Consider the following 6,000-nt stretch of genomic DNA (forward strand, 5'->3'; position numbering starts at 1 on the left):
CACTCACCAGCTTCAGCTTCCCAGGTAATGTCAACCCACTGCAAATCACCTGTCAAATCAAATCAAATTGAAGTTTAATAATCATTCAAAATTGCCACCAGGAACTTCAACAGAGCATCGCCGATTAAGGTCCCTCCGAAGTTTTGCCAACACATCCAGGTGTGCATATAGGGAGATATCATACTCATCCACTACTACTCCTCCTTCCACAATGCTTACTGTTACATACCTCGTAACTGGGTCACTTACCAGTGTAACACTTACCCAAAAGGCTGGTATATGTCTAGGGGAAATGGAGATCCAGCCACTCACCAACCCACCTCCCGTACACGCAGGTGCTGTGAGAATCGAGTTTATGCCTCGCGCCCGCCAACAGTATCAAACCCACAACAAATACCGTTATGAAATACACTTTAAAGAGTTTACTAAAATTAAAAGAGTAGTAGGCAATACAATATATATATATAAAAAAGGAAAAAAACAAAAGGCGCCAACTTATCAAAGATCAGTCTGTTTAGTGCACTCGTTGGAGCTCAATCAACGAACCAATCGACCCATCCGACCGCCACGCTGTCGCACCTGGGACCACCCTAGTGGTCTTACAAGCAGTCCAGCACACGTCCACCTTCCTCGGAGTCTTCCTCAGCCTCTCCCTCACACCAAAAACCCGTGAAAACCCCTCCCCCAAGTTCCCAGCATCATAAGACACAATAACATTCCCCATTGATTAACAAATGAATACAATTACCATATCAGCCATTCTAAAGCGAAACAACGGCGAGAGAAACACTTATCCAACAAAGAAGCATTCCTGCTCGTAACAAACCAAAGCAGCCATTTTGACTAACATACACAGGACATTGTACACCAGCAAAGATAGAGAGGTCCGTTGAAGTCTGATGGTACTATTTTTAACGGTATTTATTGATAAAAATACACAAACATAATATCAAATCATACAGATAATATTCGTCGTCAATACTAAATCTATAAGTGCGGGTATAATAATAATCAATAAGAAATAGCTCTATCGTTGTCTAGGGGCTAATGTATTGTCCGATGGAAATATATAAGTCACTTTAGTTCATTCAGGCTGTAGCCTTTGGTTGGAGAAAGACAGATTTTTAGAACTTGCCAGCTTTTCCTTTTTATGATGTTGATCCTTCGAAATTTCATTGGTGGTGATCTCTTCTTTAGCTAAGCCGTCTTCCGTGGTAAGGCCCCAATCCCAGCAACAGGAAAGGACACACGTGGGCCCTGAACCGGCTGTCGCTATTAAACGCTGTCACGGGATTTCTAGCGTTTCTCCTGGTGTGTCTAAAGGGGTTGTTCCCCAGACCCTCTTTTATCCTTGCTCACGGGGTCTCAGATGTCAATCAGGTTGGAATGATGTCATCCCTCAACCAGCCCACCTTGTTCATTCCCTGTTTTTGAGTTCACGGAAGGGGCCATGGGCTTCATTTGGAAATGCACTGAGGATGTTGCCTCCCGGAAATCGGTCAGGGTTTTCCCGAATCAGAAACACTGTAACAACAGTTCTGCGCGAGCAGCACTTACCATGCAAGACAGAGTTTACGCTACCGGTAATCAACAAGAGCTCAAAAAATGTAGCTGAGATCTGCACAAAGACATCAAGGCAGTTAATCAACAATACAGAGTCAAGATTCAGACTCAATTTTCCACCAGCTGCACATGCAGCTTATGGCAAGGTCTGCACACCATCGCAGACTTTAAAGCTAAACGCAGTGGAGATTCCAACATCGATACCCCTCTCCTGATGAGCTAAGACATTTTCTTAGCTTGGTTTAATGTCACCAATACTGAGCCCCTGAGGAGACCTGCAGATGATACGACCGACAACTTGGTCATCTCTGAGGCCAAAGTACGCATGTGTTTCCAACAAGTGGACAGTCGCAAGGCTGCAGGACTGGACAGCATCCCAGGGTGAGTATTCAGGATGTGAGGCACAACTGGCAGGTGTGTTTACAGACATTTTTAATCTCTCCCTCTCCTTCTTCAAAACATCCATCATTGTCCCTGTACCTAAAAAGACCAAGGTAACACATCTGGAATACTGGTATCCTGTTGCACTCACCTCAATAATAAGCAAATGCTTTGAGAGGCAGGTCAAGGATTACATCTGCAGCTTGTTACCACACACATTGGACCCCGTACAAATCACCTACTGACACAACCGATTGACAGATGATGCAATAGCCACTGTTCTACATACTGTCCTTACACATCTGGAGAAGAAGGATGCTTACGTGAGAATGCTGTCCTTGGACTACAGTTCAGCCTTTACCCTGCCTTGTGTAGCTGGATCCTGGACTTTCTGTCAGATCACCAGCAGGTGGTAAGAGTGGGCTCCCTCACCTCTGCCCTTCTGCCCCTCAACACAGGAGCCCCTCAGGGCTGTGTCCTAAGCCCCCTCCTTTAGTCTCTGTATACCCATAACTGTGTCACCACCCACAGCTCCAATCTGCCAATTAACTTTTTTGATACTACACTGATTGGTCTAAACTCAAATAATAATGAGGCAGCCCACAGAGAAGAAGTCATCACCCTGACACAGTGGTGTCAAGAAAACAATCTCTCCTTCAATGTCACAAAAACAAGGGAGCTGGTGGTGGACTACAGGAGGAATGGACATAGGTTAACCCCTATAAACGACAAAGGATCTGGGGTTGAGAGGATGAACAGCTTTAAGTTCCTTGACATAAACATCATCGAGGATCTCACGTGGTCTGTACATACCAGCTGTGTGGTGAAAAAGGCACAAGAGCACCTCTTTCACCTCAGACGGTTGAAATTTGGTATGAGTCCCCAGATTCTCAAAACTTTCTATAGAGGCATGATTGAGAGCATCCTGACTAGCTGAAACACTGCCTGGTATCGGAACCGTACTTCCCTCAATCACTGGACTCTTCAGAGAGTGGTGCAGACAGCACAGTGCATCTCTAGATGTGCACTTCATTCTATTCAGGACACTTACAATGTGTAAAAGAGGCCTGAAGGATCATTTAGAACTCAAGTCACCCCAAGCACAAACTGTTCCAGCTGCTACCATTCGGGAAATGACACCACAGCATAAAAGCCAGGACCAGATAGCTCCAAGACAGCTTCTTCCACCAGGCTATCAGACTCCTTAATTCATATTGACTATCCTGTTGTACATATTTATCATAAATGCCTATAATTGCACAATGCACATTTGAACAGAGACGTAACGTAAAGATTTTTATTCCACATGTAAGTAATAAAGTCAACTCAATTCAATTCATTCAGTTCAAAAATAATGAGCAAAAAACATAGTCATGCAAAGCAATTGATGGTAAACTTCCTGACAGTGTGCATACGCATGCAATCCAGCATGTCTATCCAGGGATCAAACACTGGGGGCAGCACCGACAGGAGAGGCCAGCCCCCATCAGAGCATGGATGTTAAGCTATACCACCCCTGGTGGCCCCTCTCCTAGACTGCAGCAACAGGCAAGCCCATGGCTTGAGGCCTAGTCTTCACTACAACCAAGACCATGCAGCTCCCCCACCATCTGTCTCCCCACCATATCAGGGAAACAAGCCTGCGCCACCTTACATTATCATTGCCCAACAGTGTCATGTTATTGCAGGAGAAACTTCCAAGAGGATCACCGACAGTTACACTGCACACTGCCTTTATGCATCAACTTCGATGCCTTCAACGCTCTCCCGCAACTGGAAGCAACAAGGTCTGCTCCCAGTTCAGCACTCTGCCAATAAGCAGCTCACTAATGTGGTAGACATGTAGCTCAGCATTGTCTTGCTTTTGCAAAAAGTCATGTAACAAAGAAAGAAAACATCTTTGGTTGGCACCTGAGAGCCCATTGCATCTAAGTGTGCTGCCATCTTGCCAGAAGTCATCACTGAAAAAAAGGTCCATGTTGGATGCCATATCCCTGGCCATATATTCATCTCTGGAACATCAGGAAAGAGACACTTATGTCAGTCTCCAATTTATTGACTATAGATCTACCTTTAATTCTAAACAAATTAATCTTCAATCGCCTCAACCTAGGGTTTTGCATCTCCTCCTTCAAACGGATTTTTGACTTCCTCTCCAGCAGACCACGATCAGTTAGGATAGGCAGCAAGACCTCCATGATAATTATCCTCAATACTGCTGCTGCACCAGTCTGTGTCCTCAGCCCCCAACTTCACCCACTGAACATTCTCAACACCATGACCAGATCCCCTGAGCTCTATCTTCATTTGTAAGTTTGTAGATGATAATATTTCAGTGCACTGAATCTCAATAGCTGATAAAGTATAGAAGATAGATAAAGAGCCTTGTGGCATGGTGTTCAGCCAACAACCTGTCCTTCAATGTCAACAAAATAAACAGAGTTAGTCGTTGACTTCAGAGAATAAGGCACAATACACTCTCCTGTGCTAACATGGAAATGGTTAAGAGTTTAACTTTTCTTTGTTGTAAATTGTTTCTTGTTTCATGTTTGCTAAGCTTACATTCTAAATAACAGCTGTCACTTGTAAAAATTAAAATTATTGTAAGTAAACCTCTTAATTGCTTGCTTAGTTTCTGGTTGCAAAAGGAAATCAGTCCTCAGATCATAAATGTAAATGATGAGCAGTAATCAATGTGAAGTTGCTGCTGTGTTTGATGCTTTGCTGGCTTGTTCTGATTTTACCAGAATGGCCATGAAGTATGTTTGTCACTGCATACCTTGCAGAAAGATGCTTTCTGCAATACTTGCTGTTGTGTCCTGTACACAAACACCCAAAGCAGATACTATTTCTCTTTAGGAAGGCAATTTTCTTACTATGAGCTCTTTTCTTCCACTGAAGGCACAAATCCAATGTGTGTTTGTCATAACGTGGGCTTTGGGAGCAGACCCGAATGCAAGACACAGACACTGAACTACCAGGAGCAGGACTAGGCGTGAGAAAGAAGCAAGGATGGTGGACATGACACAGGCCCTGGACAAGACAATGACTCCATGCCTGGGCTAGGACTTGACAAGGATAAGGAACCAGGACATGGAACTGGGAACTAGGAGCCTGGTCTTGGACTCTTGAGCCGAAGACTGGACAAGGACCCAGAACCTGAGTCTTAACTCGGGCTTGGACTCCAGAACCAGGCAAGGACAAGATGAGGCTACGGGACAAGGAGAGGCACAGGACGGGACAAGAGAACCTCAGCACAGGACAAGGGAATCCCAGCATGGGGCTGGGCAAGGTACTCCTGTGCTGGGCGAGACACATGGACATGACGAGAACCCAGATCCTTGGTCAAGGGAGAGACAACAGGACTGGATGTGAGACTCCTGGACAAGGGAACCCCAGCACAGGACGAGGGAATCCCAGCACCAGGCTGGGTAAGGTACTCCTGTGCTGGGTGAGGCACATGGACATGACAAGGACACAGAGCCTACAGAGAAATAGGGACATGGAACACCAAGCTGGGACCCCTCCTTGGGTACAGGACATAGGGCCAGGACTCATTACACAGAACACTAAACACGACAAGACAGTTCCCAACACTAGGTAATAGCAAGTAGCTAGCAAAGGTATGGACGTGGACAGACAATTCCAATCAGGACAAGGCGCCAGACACATGTGAGGCGAGGTGAGGCTCCAGGCAGGAAGGTAAAGAGAAGGGATACAGACAAGGGGTTAAGACAGGAACAATCCAGCAGCCAGAGGCTGAATCCTGAAGCTATTTTTGAAGCCAACCCAAACTAGAATCAGGTGCCTCAACAGAAACTGGGGAAACTCAGAAAACCTGGAATAAGGAACATGAACTGGACCATGAACATGAATGCGGATTTCACGGACCGGACCATGACAGTGTTCACCCTCACAGAACAGACGAAGCCGCTTTACTGATGAGACTATTTCCCTACCATTAGTTCTAGGTTCAGTTTGAGCTTTATTTCTCACAGTAGTCACACTGGTGTCAAAGATGCTTCTTTTAGCTCAGAGTTGTGTTTTATTCACAAT

General features: G+C 45.2%; 1 pseudogene; it reads right to left on the minus strand.

The window, feature by feature from the left end:
* The window catches only part of LOC132403737 (alpha-1,4-N-acetylglucosaminyltransferase-like), a 39,462-nt pseudogene extending 35,574 nt beyond the window's left edge, over positions 1-3,888 (minus strand).
* Positions 3,889-6,000: the final 2,112 nt, after the last annotated feature.

The sequence above is a fragment of the Hypanus sabinus genome, chromosome 2, assembly GCF_030144855.1.
Source record: "Hypanus sabinus isolate sHypSab1 chromosome 2, sHypSab1.hap1, whole genome shotgun sequence".
NCBI lineage: Eukaryota > Metazoa > Chordata > Chondrichthyes > Myliobatiformes > Dasyatidae > Hypanus > Hypanus sabinus.